The sequence below is a fragment of the Mesoplodon densirostris genome, chromosome 17 (assembly GCF_025265405.1).
Source record: "Mesoplodon densirostris isolate mMesDen1 chromosome 17, mMesDen1 primary haplotype, whole genome shotgun sequence".
In the NCBI taxonomy this organism is placed as follows: domain Eukaryota; kingdom Metazoa; phylum Chordata; class Mammalia; order Artiodactyla; family Ziphiidae; genus Mesoplodon; species Mesoplodon densirostris.
The window spans coordinates 60,825,146-60,843,551 of NC_082677.1; the positions used below are offsets into that span (position 1 = coordinate 60,825,146).

General features: G+C 37.1%; 1 protein-coding gene across 1 annotated transcript in view; it reads left to right on the top strand.

Moving 5' to 3' along the window:
• GPC5 (glypican 5) overlaps nt 1–18,406 on the top strand; it is a 1,328,413-nt gene that overhangs the window by 757,361 nt on the left and 552,646 nt on the right. The gene's annotated exons all lie outside the window — the stretch shown is intronic.

Sequence of the window (18,406 nt, forward strand, 5' to 3'; positions counted from 1 at the left end):
GAAGAAATTAAGATTTAGATTAGTTAAATATCTGAGTAGTCACTTAATAGCTGAAATGTGACTCATGTCACCATATACTACATTTGGTACCACTAACATATAATTAATTCTTTAATACTACTTAAGTTGCTGTTAATATTGACTCAGATATTTTAAGCAAGTGTAAATTATATTTCAATAGTAAAGAAAATAATTTACTAGTATTTAATACAATGTAGTCTATGAAACATTATACACTACTCCTTATATGTATATTGTAATGTGCATAATACATAGGGGATACTTCAGATGAAGTAAGCCATGTAAGTCAAATAAGTTGGTGAGTGATTATTTGAAATACACTGCTGTTCTTATTCAGAAGGTCACTTTTTGTTCTACCTTAGCTATAACTACAATATAACAGAATACTAGTCTCCTTTTTATGAAGATCTCTTAACACCCATTTGAACATTTACTGTTAATTATTTGGTGGGGAAATAGAGTGTTCATAATTTGGAAGCAGTATTTATCCATTTTCTTTCACCTGAATTGTTTGGTATACGTATTATCCTTTGATAGCTACGATGAGGATGGAGTTACATAATCCTATTAACACATTTATAATCCAAATGCACAGACGAGACCTATAAGTATGTTAAATAACACTGAAAGAGAAAAGGTGGGTTATCAGGATGTCTGGGACTCAGATAATAGACAAACTGCCAGGCTGAGATCATCTAGGCTCCTTCAGAAAGCTCATAAGGTGTGATACTGACAGGAGGACCTAATCCTGTAGATACTACAGGATGCATTGAGAGGTTAGTGGGACAGGAAATAAAGGAGTGATAAATAGAAAACCATTAGATTTTCAGACCCATAGTCTGGGGGATATGGGAGGGCTAGCTAGGAGTAGTTAGGAAAGCACGTGGTGTGCAGCAAGATAAGCTTGGTGTCTTGCCACTCGGCCAATAGACAACACGTTGAAGTTCAGACACAAGAAGGAAATCGGATAGTAAACAGTAAGAACCTAAGCCCAGGAGTTAAAATTTAGGGCTCTGGAATGGCATAAGATGCTTTCTAATCCTGCTTTCACTATAACTCAACAGCCTGACCTTGAACAAGTTATTTAAATTCCCCAGTCTCAGTTTTTTCTTCATCTGTAAAATGGTGCTAATACTACCTTCCACAAAGGGTTGTGGTAGGATTAAATGAGAAAATGTATGTCAAGTGTTCAGTAAAAACTTGTAATAAAAAAAAAGGTATTCCCTGGTGGTCCAGTGGTCATGACTCCATGCTTCCACTGCTGGGGGCCCGGGTTCAATCCCTGGTCGGGGAATTAAGATCCTGCAAGTTGTGCAGCATGGCCAACAAACAAACAAACAAAACGGTTTTCATGTTCATCAGCAGGCTTAGAGAGAAGGCTAGGGTTCTAATCTGCAAAGGGCACAAAGTAGTGGCCGAAGACAGGCAACGAGATAGGGATTCTAGTAGGAAAATTCTCGTTTTACTGCTGCTAAGGATGTTTCTTTCCAAACGATGGAAGGCTGCCTGATTCAGCCTTTCACCCATTGAAGAACTATGGCAAAGTTACTAAAGTTTTAAGTTTCAGTAGATGGCTAAATTCTGATAAACACAATGCTTGGTTTAAACCAGTGTTCCAGAGGCCAGTACAAAGGGGTATCTGTGTTCAGTATCTGTCAAACCACAATCAAAGACATGCTCCTTAAATTTATTGCTGTGTGTTCCTCTTGTGTTAATAATACCCTATGTGGTCCCTATGAGCAGAAGTCAGAGCTGGCTGAGAGTTTTTGTGTGTTTATCCTGATAGTTTTTTACTTTTTTTATAGATTAGTATTGAGGAGTTGGCCAGATGGAGCCTGTTTGAATACATAGTAGGAGAACATTAAAAAAAAAAATTCAGGCGGGTATAGTGATGTGACAAATACAATGTCTTAGGATATTTAAGGTAGTGACAGAATGTGAAATGACCATATATAGAGAGTGCAGAGCAAAGCAAGCAATTCAGGAATCCGTGGTGGTTATTTTAATTGTTTTGTCAACATGTTATTCAACTTGAACAAATTATCTAAGCTATAGAAATTACATTCATAGTAGAAACTTTGCATAGTGGAAATGTTATCCATTTAACTCCCTTAGGGTCTAATACAATAACTCTCCTAATAGTGGTAATACATGATATATATGGTTTGGTTAACAAAATCATATTTTATATAATTGCATACTTTAAATGAGAGCAATAACTAACTTACAAATATGTAGTAATAAAGGTCAATGGATAAAAAATTCTTCTGCATCCCCTTAGCCACAGGCCTGATCCTACTAACATGACAAAAACTTGCACCTCTGTCAATTCTTTATCAAATTTCACTATCAATCAACCTATATCTAACCATATCCTTACTTTCTATCGCCAAACACAGCTCCGAAAAATCATGGCCTATTCATCAATCACCCACATGGGATGAATAACAACAATCCTACTGTATAATCCTACCAGAACTCTTCTAAATCTATTGATCTACATGATAACAACCCTCACTATATTTATACTATTTATTCAAAACTCAACTACCACCACACTCATTATCACAGACATGAAACAAAACAACTATTATCACAACCCTCACCATACTCACTCTGCTCTCAATAGGAGGGCTTCCACCACCATCAGGATTCATGCCTAAGTGAATGATTATTCAAGAATTAACAAAAGATAATATCCTTATTCTACCAACATTCATAGCCATCACAGCACTACTCAACCTATATGTCTACATACGGCTCAACTACTCCACAACACTAACTTTATTCCCCTCTATAAACAACATGAAAATAAAATGACAGTTTGACTCCACAAAACAAATAACCCTTCTACCAACTCTAATTGTAATATCCACAATACTTCTACCTCTCACACCAGTACTGTCAATCCTACAGTAGGAATTTAGGTTAGACCAGACCAAGTGCCTTCAAAGCACTAAGGAAGTACAATTTACTTAATTCCTGCCCAATAAGGACTGCAAGACTCTATCTTACATCAATTGAATGGAAATCAAACACTTTAATTAAGCTAAATCCTCACTAGATTGGAGGGATACATTTCCCACCAATTTTTAGTCAACAGCTAAATACCCTAGTCAACTGGCTTCAATCTACTTCTCCTGCAGCGAGAGGAAAAAAAGGCAGGAGAAGTCTGGGCAGGGTTGAAGCTGCTTCCTTGAATTTGCAATTCAAAATGATCATTCACCACAGGACTTGGCAAAAAGAGGGCTCAACCTCTGTCTTTAAATTTACAGTCTAATGCCTGCTCGACTATTTTACCTATGTTCATGAATCGCTGATTATTTTCAACCAACTGCAAAGACATTGGCACCTTATACCTACTATTTGGCACCTGAGCAGGAATAGTAGGCACTGGCCTAAGTTTATTAATTCGCGCTGAACTAGGCCGGCCTGGCACACTGATTGGAGACGACTAAATCTACAACATACTAGTAAGAGCCCACGCATTTGTAATAATCTTTTTTATAGTCATACCCATTATAATTGGCAGATTTGGAAACTGACTAGTGTTCCTAATAATTGGAGCACCCGATATAGCCTTTCCCTGTATAAACAACATAAGTTTTTGGCTACTCCCTCCTTCCTTCCTATTGCTACTAGCATTGTCAATAGTTGAAGCCGGTGCAGGCACAGGCTGAACTGTATATCCTCCGTTACCCAGAAACCTAGCAAATGCAGGAGCTTCAGCTGACCTCACCATCTTCTCTCTACACCTAGCCAGCGTATCCTCAATTCTCGGGGCCATTAATTTTACCACCACGATTATCAACATAAAACCACCTGCCATGACCCAATACCAAACACCACTTTTCGTGTGATTAGTCCTAGTTACAGCAGTATTACTTCTATTGTCCTTACCTGTCCGAGCAGCCGGGATTACCATACTGCTAACTGATCGAAACTTAAGATACAACTTTCTTTGACTCTGCAGGAGGAGGAGACCCAATCCTACATCAACATTGATTTTTATTCTTTGGACATCCCAAAGTATACAGTTTAATCCTACCTGGGTTTGGGATAATTTCACACATTGTAACTTACTACTCGGGAAAAAAAGAACCTTTTGGATATATCGGTATGGTCTGAGCTATGGTATCAATCGGGTTCCTAGGGTTTATCATATGAGCTCACCATATATTCACGGTGGGCATGGACATTGACACGTGGGCATACTTTACATCAGCCACTATAATTATTGCTCTCCCTACAGGAGTAAAATTGTTTAGTTGACTGACAACACTTCATAGAGGCAATATTAAATGATCACCAGCCCTAATGTGAGCCTTAGGTTTCATCTTCCTTTTCACAGTGGGCGGTCTAACCTGTATTGTCCTAGCCAATTCATTGTTAGACATGTTCTTCATGACACCTACTATGTAGTCACACACTTCCACTATGTACTCTCAATGGGGGCTGTTTTCGCCATTATAGGGGGTTTTGTACACTGATTTCCACTATTCTCAGGATATACACTTAACATAAGCAAAAATTCACTTTATGATTATATTCGTGGGTGTCAACCTAACCTTCTTCCCGTAACATTTCCTAGCCTTATCTGGCAGACCTCGACGATACTCTTACTACCCAGACGCCTACACAACATGGAATACTATTTCATCAATAGGTTCATTCATCTCATTAACAGCAGTCATATTAATTGTCTTCATTATCTAGGAAGCATTCACGTCCAAACGAGAAGTATTAGCAGTAGACCTTACTACCACAAACCTCGAGTGACTAAACAGATGCCCTCCACCATATCACACATTTGAAGAACCAGCCTACGTTAATCTGAAGTGATCAAGAAAGGAAGGAATCGAACCCTTTTCCATCCCCTTGAGGATGCATTCATTTGTATGAATATATATTTTCCTTCTGGCAAATTGATCATATTATAAATTATACAGTAACCTCAAGCACTTAATTTACAGGAATTCACTGATATGCTCAGCCAATGAAACTGAGAGAGAAAACAGTTTAACACACGTGCATATGTGTGTGTATGCAGCAGAAGTACAGCATTTTATGTGTACATCTGTGTACTTGTGTTCATAGGTTTGGTTTTAGGCAGTTTTCACTCATAATATAGGCAACTACCATATGTCCATTTTCATATTAGCCTTCAAATAAATGAAGATAAGTTTGAAAGAAACTCCAATTAATGAAACTTAAAATGGTGTTCACAGATGACAGCTGTTACCAAATGTGCAAAAAGGTCCTCATAGAGGACAATGCTCTTTACACCATGTGTCTTGGGCAGACCACACATACACCTCACCCTCTGTGTCCATAGAGAGGCAGTGTATTCAAAGATGCTGGCACAGCATCACTCCAAGTTGTAGGCAGTGGTATGGAGAGGTTCATCAAAATAGCTCAGGTGACCCTCACTGCTGTTGTTTTCTCTACTTTAACATTATCACTATTTTGATACATGAAAATGACCACAACTTACAATTGTTTGTCACAAAAAATATAGATGAAATGCATAAAATCTATTAAAAGAATGCATGTACAAATGAGTATTGGATGACTGATATAACTGGATTTTTGGACTTTGCTAGATCCTGCTAAGTGAGGATGGAATGTAAAGTAATAAAAAACTAAAGCCTGATTAGATTTGATGGCATATGGCAGGTCATCTTCATTATATGAAGATATTCATGTATGAAAATAAAATAAATCTGTTCCCCAAAGAGGGCTTTAGATTAGAAATCCAAGTTAAAATGACTTAAATCCATAAAACATGGTAATGCTTTAAAATATGTAATTCACGATTCTCCTTAGTCCCTTACTTTCTTTGTAATTCATGTGCTGTACGCTTAAATATTTTGATAATGCCACATAACATCAGTTAAACTACAGTCCCTCCTAAAGCTCCAGCAAATAGGACGCAAAGCTAGGAAGGCAGTTAAGGATGGTACTGATGAAGTGACAATGTGTAAATCAATAGGCTGGATGCATAGGAAGTGGTGTATCAGACAGCAGATGTCTGAAATTGAACTCTTAGAGGTTAGTAAATTATTGGGGATGGTGCTCTCAATGTGTTAGGCCAAGGTTTGCTATTGGGAAAATAATGTGACGGAGGTGGCTTGGATTTGCTTCCATGCTTGTGTTCAGAGCATTCCTTCTGGTTCATTTTTCCTTTTTCTTTTCTACCTGCTGATTTCTTACCCTTCAAGACACAGTTGAAGTGTTACTTCCTCTTTCCCTAATGCCAACACAGATTCTCTTCACCACCTCACTGCCATCATAGATGTTCTCCAGACACCTACCATAAACACTCACAGTGGGTTATATGTGTTTGTGTCCATCTCCCCTGAGGAAGAGTGAGTAACTTTATAACACACAATGGATTTCATGTCTGAGAGCTCTGTAAGTATTTGATGTTGTGCTTGGATTCTAGTGTATAAGCCTTTTTTTTTTTTTTTTTTGGTGGTACGCAGGTCTCTCACTTCTATGGCCTCTCCGTTGAGGAGCACAGGCTCCGGACACGCAGGCTCAGCAGCCATGGCTCACGGGCCCAGCTGCTCCACGGCATGTGGGATCTTCCCGCACTGGGGCACGAACCCATGTCCCCTGCATCAGCAGGCGGATTCTCAACCACTGCGCCCCCACGGAAGCCCAGTATAAGGCATTTTTAAAGTAGAGAATATAACATACATATAGATGTATTATTGTAGATATTAGGATATTTAGATGTTATTGATTTGCTGAATTCATTAGATTACCTATAAATTCAAATGGAATTAGGATGCTTATAATTTAAGCAGATCAAGTTCATGGATATTTAATATAAATTAAATACTTTTCTTGTAACTTGGAATATATTCCATCAATGACCAATGTAGTTAAAATTTAAAGATATATTTTCATAATATCAGTGACCATGCACATGTAAATGGCAATTATGAAATCCAGGAAAAATATAAGCATGATTGGGAACTTTAAATTCTTCATTTATAAAATCGAACCGGGCTTCCCTGGTGGCACAGTGGTTGGGAGTCAGCCTACCGATGCAGGGGATGCGGGTTCGTGCCCCGGTCCGAGAGGATCCCACATGCCGCGGAGCGGCTGGGCCCGTGAGCCATGGCCACTGGGCCTGTGTGTCCGGAGCCTGTGCTCCACAGCGGGAGAGGCCACAACAGTGAGAGGCCCGCGTACTGCAAAAATAAATAAATAAATAAATAAATAAAATCGAACCAATTATCATGTTTATTTTTTCCAACAAGCAAATAATACCAGTAGTTCCAATTTATATATTTATACATGCTTGATTCATCAAAGAAAACAGTGGGAAAAAAGCAGAACAGAGCTGGAGTTGAATATTTGTGCTTTGTCTTTTGCCATCAATTTTAAAAGCAGTCACAGTGACATCTTCCTCCATTTTTTCCCAGTGAAATGGTATAATAATTTGTATAAGTCTCAAGGAAAGACCATGTAAAGTAGAAATTTAGAAATACACTGAATTCTTCATCAGCTAGGATTAGGTTAATCTGTATCCAAAAGAAAACCCCAAATAACAGAAGGTTAAAGAAGACTGAAATTTCTCTCTCTCACATAAAACAAGTGGAAGGTAAACAACTGAGGGTTGTTAAGGTGTCTCGTGGTTATGAGGGACCACAATTCTTCAATTTTTCTGTTCCACTGTTCTTAGTATATGACTAAATGTGCAGGTTCCAAGATCCCCACAGGAACTCCTACAGGATAATACCATGTCCACATTCCACATAGTGGGAAGGTGAATAAAAGGTCTCCTTCCAACACAGTAAGTTTTCTTTAAACAGCCTTTGACCTCTCATGCTTCTACTTACATCTAATTGGCCCAAAAACTCACATGGCCAAACTCAGCTGTATAAAGAGCTGGTCAATATAACCTCAGATAAAATCAACTTTGCATTACCAAGTAATAAAAATTCATGGATGGCAAGTAGAAGTCTGTACCATTGAGTCCTATTATAGATAACTACCTCCTCTTCCATGGGAGAATTTAGTTAGACCAAGTTTGCAGGAATAAAAATTGCTTATCATGACATCATAAGTAAAAGATAATTCTGAATCCTCAAAATGATATAATATGAGCAGCACTATAATCAATTAATTACACTTAGCAAAGAAGAGCAGTAGGGAAAAAACATAAGCAAAGTCAGAAGAAGCTGTTAATAATTTAATCATATCTAATTTATATACCTTTGTGTTTATATGATTAGAAGTTCAGTTAATTACTGTATTATATAAATCAAAGTTTTAAAATCAACCATGATATTTAAGAAACTAAAAAGTGTGTAAGAGGAATACTTTAAGGAAGTAGATATAGTCTAGAAAAGAGAATATCAAAAGGTATGACATAGCTGCATTTACTTTAAGAACTTTCTTTTGGAATAGGACTTGAATTGTCCTATATGACCCAAGGTGTAGAATGAGAACCATTGGGTAGAACTTATGTTCATTAATTCACTCACTCATTTGTGTACTTAATGAGCACCTACTATGTCTCAGGCAGAGTTTTGTTTACTGTGATTATAACTGAATAAGCCAGACAAGTTCCCTGAACTCATAGAACTTGTATTCTAGTGAAAGTAGGCACCAAGCAAGTAAACACACAAATTTCTGACACTCCAGTGAAGAAAATGAGGTAGGCTTCGGGAAGACAGCACCTCAAGCATAGGTGAGCTACTAATACAGAGCAAACAGTGTTCTGAGATGCCAGGACTCAGACTGAATCAGAATCTCTAAAGCATACCCAACCTTCCCACTTACCTGCATGTCTTTCTACACCCTAATCCCCATTGCCATCATCTGTCACAAGGGCTGTGGCAGTACTCAAAATGATCTTTTTAAAAAAACATTAAACAGATTGTGTCCCTTTCCTCCTTAAAATGTTCTAGTGATTCCATTTTGGGATTAGAGTAGACTCCAAATGATTTAGCAAGGCCTTTGAGGCTGTTTGTAATGGGTTTCTGCAAAACTTTCTTTCTCATACTGAATTCCATGATCATCTCTATTCTTGGGCTATATGAACCTTCCTTCTGTATCTAGAATACTTCAAGCTCTTTCTTTCTTCAGGATATTTGCATTTTCTGTTTCCTCAGCCTGGAATGCTTTGTTCCCAATATTTTCATAGTCCTTAAAGGAATGAGGTTCAAACCCCTGGAAATTTGAAGTAAAGGCAGGAAGAGATATTGGGATTATTGGATGCACTGAGAGGTAGTGTTTTCAGAGATCTTTTCTAGTCCACATATTCAGGAACTCTTATTGACCATTTTAGACTAAGTTGTCATGTAGTCACTCTTTTACACTATCACTTTAATAGTATACATCAGTAACTGAAATTATCTAATATCTTCATCTACTAATGTTTGTTTCCCTTCTCCATTAGAATATAAATCTCTTAAGGTAAGGGAAAATAACTGACTTGGAATCAACAATTTGCTTATTTCCTAGAATATTGCTTGCACATGGTAGGCACTCAAGAAATATATTTGATGAATAAGTGACTTTTCTTTTAGGTTTTCAGAATATAACTTAAAAATGTTTGGGTACTAGATAAAATAAGGTGTATTTCTTCTTTTAAAACAATAGCTTGGACTTTGGAAAATTTACTTTGTTTGTATCTAACAAGACATAGTTTATTTTCTTATGTTTACAATTTGACTTGTCTCTCGTTAACGGAATGCAAGACTGCTGTGACAGGAAATTTAATCTGTTTGGGTTACTGATATGTCTCCAGGGTCTGGAACAATTTGATCAACTATTGAATGAATAAATTATTCTGTGAATATGTACATTTATGAATGTGAATTTATATAATAGAGACCAAAATTGGGAGAAAGACCCATAATATATCCTAAGATTTTTTTTTTGGCATACTTAAGATTAGGCTCTGTCCTCCATCAAGAGGGTAACCTCTTTCTGTGAGGTATCTTTGTCTCCTTGATATCATCTAAGACTTCTTGGTACCACTTTCTGGTGAAAATAGTTTTGCAATAACAGCTGATGATTCTACTCTGAAAATGCTTCAGTTATGTAGTGAGTAATTGCTTTATCAAAAAAGAAAGCCTGTGACCCATTGTTGATGGCCTTATGATGTCTGGGCAGAACTTGCCATGTTTGCTTCACACCTACCTTTCCATACCCACCAGTTAGGTGGTAAATACCATTTGCATTTTGATTTCCTTGATAGCATCATTTCTCCTCCTTTGGAATATCCAGTGGTGTGCAGGAGCTGACTCTTACGAATTCACAGGAGCCAGCCATGCACACTTCTTCCCAAGTTTGCATTCAGTGACCTCAGGTTGGTAGCCTGAAATTAGTGACGGTAGGAGTAGTTACAACCAGGAAATCTTCAAATGCTACAAATCAAAGCTTTTTGGGTCTCATTTACCAGCCCACCACTGCATATCTGAGTAGATTCTGTGCTTCAAGGCAGCTGCATTTACTGTTCCTCTGGACCATTCTTGGAGGGTAGCATGGAGCCTGGAAAAGACTGTGGACTTCAGGATCCTATCCCACTGCCTTTCTCCTTACATGACCATGGGAACAGGCTAGCTTCTCTGGACCACATTTATAAAACGCATTTTTGTACAGAGAATGGAAGGAAATAATATATACAATATCCTAGCACAGTGCCTGGCACATAAAAAACCCTGAAAGACAATATCTGTTTCCTTTTAAATGGTGTGGTACTGGGAGGGGCAGAATAAAGCTAGACTTTGATGAAGCTCCTTTGTAAGAGTACAGGAAACTGTGCTTAAACTACATACAGCTTCTTAAGTGAGCACTCATAGCCCCAGTTAGGAGTATTTATTCTGGCTCATCTTAAATCATGTTTGATCCAAAGGAACCTGGTTCCCAACTATAGCACAGTGTTATCCAATAATGCAGAGCAAGGGTAAATGTAGTTAGAAGCAAAGAACATCAAACATCCTAATGTAATTATCTCAAACTGAGTTTATGCAGTCAAAAGGTAAAATAATCTCTCCACTGTGGTTATCTTCATTAGTGTTATGTCTTATCCGAAGAGAGAAAATATCTGAGAATGGGTGGAGTTTTAGTAACTTGAAACATTACCCAACCACTGATTTGAGGTAGCACTCAAGTCTGGGAAAGTATTGATTATATGGCTGGACTCTCTGACAGTACGGTTTGTAGTTTTTTGTTTGTTTTTTGAAGGAGAATAGAAAAGGAGTAAGACCTGTGCTTTTGAAAATGATGTTAATTTTATTTGTAAAGCAAGGAGATTGATATTTGAATACACTATAACTATTTCTAGTTAATTGGAGGTAATCACATTATAAAAATGCAACTATGTGTGAGAAAGAAGGTCCCTATGTGTTGCAATGAGGTTTTTATTACGTGTCTGTCAAAGTATTAAAAATGGATTTAACAGCATTAATATAAAATGAGAAGAAACATTTAGTCTTATTTCTGCTTTTTTACTTTTGATGGTGCAAAATGATAGGTCTGATCTAGGTGTTAGAATGTAATGGAAAATTACATATATAGGCAAGTATTTATACATATAGACCTGTGTGTGTGTGTGTATGTATATTTCCACTATTTCTTAGATAAATATTACTGTTCTATAAAGTTTTTCTGGATTATACTTACTCTGCTAGAGGTTACCATAAAGTTATACAATGCACCTAAGATGCTATTACAAGATGGAAAGTAGGGTTTGGTAATGTAGCTAATAGCAGTGATCAAAAATTTTAAAGAAACATTGCTGTTAATACACTACTGAGTTGATATTCCTAAAAAAAAAGAAATTACAAATGCCATCTTCTTTGAGCCTAATTCTTTGAGTCAGTCAAGTTTCAACGCCGTCGTAAGAGCTGCAAACACAAGACACATTCCATTAGCTAAAGGATCTGAACTATATGATGGGCATACAAAATATCACCGTTGAAGCTAAAATAGAATCATGATGTGATAAAGAGAAGGGGGGCAGTGTGGAAATGCTGTGGATGTTCAGAGAGCAAAGTGATTTCCTTCTAGCAGAAGAAATCCACAGTGATACTTTATTTGGGCCTTTTAAGATGGGAGTATTTGATCAGTTTCTAAGAAAGGAAGATTTTCCCAGTATAGGAGAAAATGTGAGTTAAGCAAATGAATAGAGAAAACCAGGTACAATTGTATTCATCTACTTGGACTGAAATGAAGGGAGTAGCAAGGAGAATAATGAAAGATGAGTCTTGAGGGGTTGTTATAGTTTAGAGCATTGGAAACTGGAAATTATTAGTGGCAATAAAAAGTCACTAAAGGGTTTGGAACTTGGAAAAAACATGAGAGCTCTAAGAAAGGTTATTGCAGATACACTGGGGTGAGTTAGGATTGTGGGAAATCTATTTAGGGCTCTATGGCTGGAAATAATGGGACATAAAAATAGAAATAAGAGGCATTAGAGAGAATTTATTTCCATTCTAACAGTCATTCAGGTAAGAAACAAGTCACCTGTATTTAGTGGAGACCAAATGCACTGAAGCTAAGATAGCATTCTGGATGACCAATGCATCATGTTGCAAAGCAAATTTCTTCATGTGTGAAGTACAAGTAATGCAGAAGTTGTGAGATTAAATGAAAGGATGTACATGAAGTAGACTTGTTAATTATACTGCTCTAAGAAAATGAATAACATTGTTATTATTTTTATTAAATTTCATAACATCGCTAGAAAAATGTTCATATTAACAGAATTGCAAAACTCAAGATTTGGGGGAAATTAATGAGTTTAATTTTAGAAAGATCAAAATGAAGATATTGTACCATTTAGGGTCCCAACAGGAAAAAAATTAGGATAGTGTAAGTAGGGTTTGTTTACAAAATGGTTAATTATAAGGCTGTCAACAGGGTATAAGGGAACTTCAAAAGATACTGTACTATAAGAACCCAGAGCAAGTAGCAGCCCAACTGATTCTACCCAAGGCTGAATGGATGAGGAGAGAAAGAGATAGAGTTCTGCATTGCTAAATGGTCTTACAAGTAGTCAAGGGCCAGAGACAGACCAATGCAACCCCACAGGGAAAGAACCAGAATGCAAAAGTAGATGACTCTCTTCTCCCTTCCTTTGGTATCCAACTGGGATTCCCCATAGACAAATCTAACTGGAAGCCAAAGAAGCATGAGAACCAATGAAGGTAATCCATACATGTCAGCGTCTTGGGACAGGCAGCAGGATGGAGAATAAACCCGCACAAAGGGAGATACTCAGCACAGATGCCAGGGAGATCTAATAGACAGAAATATGAGACCTTAGACAGAATTTTTGACTTAGTAAGTGTTGATAGTACTGACAATTGAATAATCAGACTCTATTCTTTAGTTAATACCCCAGGCTTACTGAAAAAATAATGGAAGCTTCTTTGAAAAACCTTTTGGGTAATGATAGGTATTCTGCATTTAATGAAGTTTGTGTAGGTTCACATAAAGTAATTTTGGAACTAGTTCCTCTTATTCATTTGTCCAGAAAAGGAAATAACTTGTGTGGACAAAGGGGAATAGACTGATTTTTATATTTTATCCTCTGGGGTACCTCCTAAGGAAAAGAACATATTGGTAAAACAGCCGTGAAAGCAGACCAAAAAAAAAAAAAAACTCTGTACATCATTAGAATGGGGCATTAAAAGAGCTAAGTATACTTTCTCTCTGAACATCAAAAGAAAGAGTTGTGATTCTTCTTAATTGAAACACCCGTGGCTTCTAAATCAGTGAACTTGCACGGAAGAACACCTAACCTAAAAATGTATAAATTCCTTCAGGTTCTAGGTGGGGATAAATTTGTCTTCTACAGATTTATACATCTGGACATATAAGCTTAAAAAATAAAACGTTATTTTAATGCTGAATATCCTTCAGTACTCAAAAATACAAACTTAAAATTTTAATAAGGTATGTGAAATTAAAAGATCATGATATTCAGGACCCATCTAAAGGAACAAAAAATAGTTGTTTGGGAAGATATTTTCTTTTTGCAATCACTGTTAGTCTGGATTTCTCCATTAGATCTCTTAGTAGATTTTGGAATATTAGTATAGAGATATATTTCAACAGTAACACAGCTGGGTCCCTTGGCTTTGAGGCATTTGGAACCTTCACAATATTTGGTTTCTATCAATATTGTCATTTTCCTTCTCCATTTATTACCTCTTTATGTTGTCTCTAGTTCTATTCCAAGGATTTCTTGCAGCCTTGCTAACCTCAAACAGGAGTTCACAATATTTTAAGAGGGAAAAATTCTATATAATTTTCTGGCATACCCTTATGGGGTCCCTTCAAAATCATCTAGGTTGAGAATCAATAGGACTTAATATTCTGAATCAATGATTCTCTAAAGAAGGTCAAGCAACATTGATGAAATGAATGTATATTTTACTTTTTTAATATGCCACAATTTCCTTACCTATAATTTTTATATATTCTTGAAAAAGGCTTAATTTATTTGTAGAACTTGTTGGCTTGAAATGTAGATAGACAACTGTATAGCCACTTTTGTGGTATAGCTTCTGGCACATGGTAGTCACTCAAAGACGGTATATTCTACTGAATGTCATATGTCCGTACATGTGTCTAATTCATTGCAACTATCACATTATCTTGAATGTTCATAAGGTCTCTGTCAGCTAGACATACTTTTATATAATAGAAAAGAAGAAAATGAAAACTAGGTTAAGTTACATAGCCAAATACCCCAGTGATTCCAGAACTTTTAAATTCAGCATATTGTCAGGGGTTATCTAGAGGTCTCAATATTTGAGAGAGAGTCTCTGACACTTTCTGTAGCTCTGGATGAATTTTAGTTCCATCGTTTACTTCACAACGTTTTTCTCATCTCTTAGTCATGATTTTCAAGCTACTGTTTAACTCTGCACTTTCCGAGTATAACATGTACCTAATTTTAATCCATTGTTCATTGAAAAGAGATTTACTATTAAAACAGTTACCTCGCTCATTAGGAATTCCTGCCAGTTAAAATCAGTCCTCTAACTGATAGTCCCTGGGACAAAATTATTCTGTTACTTTCTGTTAAAAAAACATATCTCTGCATTACTTGCCCTCATCATGTAGAAAACATAGAATTAAATTTGCTTTATTTGATCTTCTATACTACTAAATTTTCATTCAAAAATCATATTAGAAAACAGTTGCTGAATATCCTTGAAAAAGTAAAAACACACAGCAGTAAACTTGCTCAGCAGGGACTAGATATTTCACTTTAGGTAAGTCCTTGAAAGGATTCAAAACAAAGCCAAAAAGAATTATTTGAAGTAGAAAATATCTGCTAGGAATATCTGGTAATAGTTTGAGTTGTGGAGTGCATGAGCTAAATGAACTTGTCTTTTAATATTTAAGTAATTACCCAGAAGTAAGACCTTTTACTTAAAGGGTGTAATAAAATGAAAGGTAATCTGTTTTGGGGTTTGTTTTATGTCACCAATTTATCATAAAATTGCCTTACTAAGTCATGAGTTGCTTATCAAATCTTTGTTAAAATATAGAAGAGATTACAGATCTGAAAAGGAAAAAATAATGGGAAATAAATCACTTTCTGATAACTAAATGCATAGGCTTCCTTTCACCAAAACTTTTTGGTAAGATATAATTTCACTTATTTATAGGGAGGTTCCAAGGCAACCAATAAAAAATAGGGCTGTGTCCCTTAAGCGTTCAAGAACAATGTTAATTCTAGTGTTTTAAGTCAAATCTACCAGGCACTTTCTAACCTGTGCAGAAATGCATCCTAAAACTTCATCCTCAGTGGACTTGGATGTGTCACAACTACAGTACCTTCTATAATTACTATTATTTGGGAGTAGCCTTTGAGACTTAAGAACATTGGATTCCAATGATTAAAGTTGTTAAAGTATGTATAGTTGTTTTCCGATCAGTGCCTTGATATCAATGAAGAAAGAGAATCTGAAGGCTTTTTCAGTTATAACTTGGGAAACGGTAAGACATATTTAGGATTTGTTTTCATAATACAGCTCCAAATATATTGGATTAGGAAGTAACTTGAATCCAGAATATTAATTCTATCTTAAACCATATTAATGATGACTGATAGACTCCTAAAACTTCATCCTAAACAGACACACATGAAATCAACTCTGTGATGCCCTAGTGACTAACACTGAAATTTTATTTTTTGCCAGTGAATTTGGTGAAGATTGAAGAGCTTTTTGTGAGGTAGAGTGAGGCTTGCATTTTCATATACCACTCAACGGGGTATAAATTTACAATCCTGTTGAAGATAATTTTCACAGTATGTGCCCAGCAATGGTGTTTACAGAATACAACTTGGGTGTATAGGACACGTGACAGTTCTATCTAAATCTGAATTCAATTTTCTTCCAAGCTCCCATTTCTGCTGTTGGTAGGAACCATTTATAATTGTCACTTCAAGTTCCCTCATTTACTTCAGGTTTATAAGTTGTTTTCTTTAGAGTAAACATTTAATCACAATCAGTTTTCTTCTCCCCTGCCCTTTTCTTCATATCTGGGTGGCCTCTAAAGGCAAGTAGAAGCTTCATGTAATATTTTGAACAAACCAGATGAAAGGAATATATGAGGCTTAATTTTTGCCTCCACTGTCCATTTAACATGTATTTTTTGGAGGAAGTTTCTCCCCTGCCCCCAGTTGAAAACTCCAAGAGTATTATTTTCTTCTTGTTGGAGGATAATAAAACTGCTCAGTGAAGTTAAGTGGAAAACAGACTCAGTCCAGTGCTTAGAATAGTCTGCCCTGTTCTTTTCCCTTCTTCTTTGCCTAATACTTGGACTCAAGTTTCTCATCTTACTAACAGTTGGTACGTGGTATGAGATTGGAACAGGAAAGAGACAGAATTTGAAAAAGAATAGATACGTGTGTGTGTATATATATATATATATGTATATATATAATCTGAATCACTTTGCTGTATACCTGAAACTACACAACATTGTTAATCAACTCTACTGCAATATAAAATAAAAGTTAAAACAAAAAAGAGATGCCAGGGCTTCCCTGGTGGCGCAGTGGTTGAGAGTCCGCCTGCAGATGCAGGGGACATGAGTTCGTGCCCTGGTCCGGGAAGATCCCACATGCTGCGGAGCAACTAGGCCCGTGAGCCACAACGACTGAGCCTGTGCGTCTGGAGCCTGTGCTCCACAACAAGAGAGGCCGTGACAGTGAGAGGCCCGTGCACCGCGATGAAGAGTGGCCCCCACTTGCCACAACTAGAGAAAGCCCTCGCACGGAAACGAAGACCCAACACAGCCATAAATAAATAAATAATCACACTACAGAAGAGTATTTTAAAAAAAAGACAACCTACTTAAAAAAATTAACATTAAAAAAAAAAAAAAAGAGATGCCAGTGATGAATGTTCTTGCCTGAATTACCCTAAAATGACTGAGCCTGGCAGGTTCTTAGAGCTTGAGTTTTTCCTCTTAAAAGGAACTTGTGGTCTCCACAGATTTTTCAGCTTTGGGGCCCTCCCTTGGCTTGGACAAAGCATTCCTCACTGGCTTGGTGATTCACTGCCTCTGCAACTCTGCTTCAGAAATTCAACAGTGTCTCAGGTCACATCACCCCTCTCAGTGGCCCATTTGGGGAGGCTCCCATGTAATTCTCATGTTTTCACTTGTGGGCCCCAAATCTTTTGGATGGGAGACGGTCATGCCATCCTAGACTCAAACTCTGGAAAACAAGCCAAATCCATTGCAATAGCAACTGCACTCTGGGATACAGCCAGAGCAAATAAAATGCTTATTCCTCTCCCTCTAGATTTCCATACATGAATCAATCTTTTCTACTTACAAAGGCTAGAATTCATGTCAAGTTTTTTTTGGAATACCCAGTTGAAGTCTAACTGAAGTTAGAAATAAGAGCTAGCTCTTGGCCACTCTTGCACATTGGTAGGTAGGAAGGTGCAGCTCTCCCCAGAAACTCTCTTCAGAGACTCTCCCAAATCTCAACAATTCAATGTAGATGAGTTTTCGAAATTACTTCTAAGTGCCTTCTTGGAAACTGTGCAATGTGGCTTATCTAACTCTCTTTGGAATGTAGTATCTACTCTCTTCATTCCGAAGTTGAAAATGAGACAGGAAGACTCCTGTTTTAACCCCCTGTAACACTAATGTACTGTCATTACTGCACTGTTTTACGTGCTATTTGTTCTCTAAGTCTTCAGTAGGCCCTGCCCATCCAAGCAAGTCTCTGGGAGCACCCTCTGCTAAGGCCTGGGCTCCTTGCCTGACATTCTGTGACACTACATCCTGAACAAGAGCCTCTGCTGCTTTGCCATTCCTCTTGCCTTGTCTCCAACTCCCCACTGAATTTCCAAGTTTAAAAACATCTGCACATAAGCCA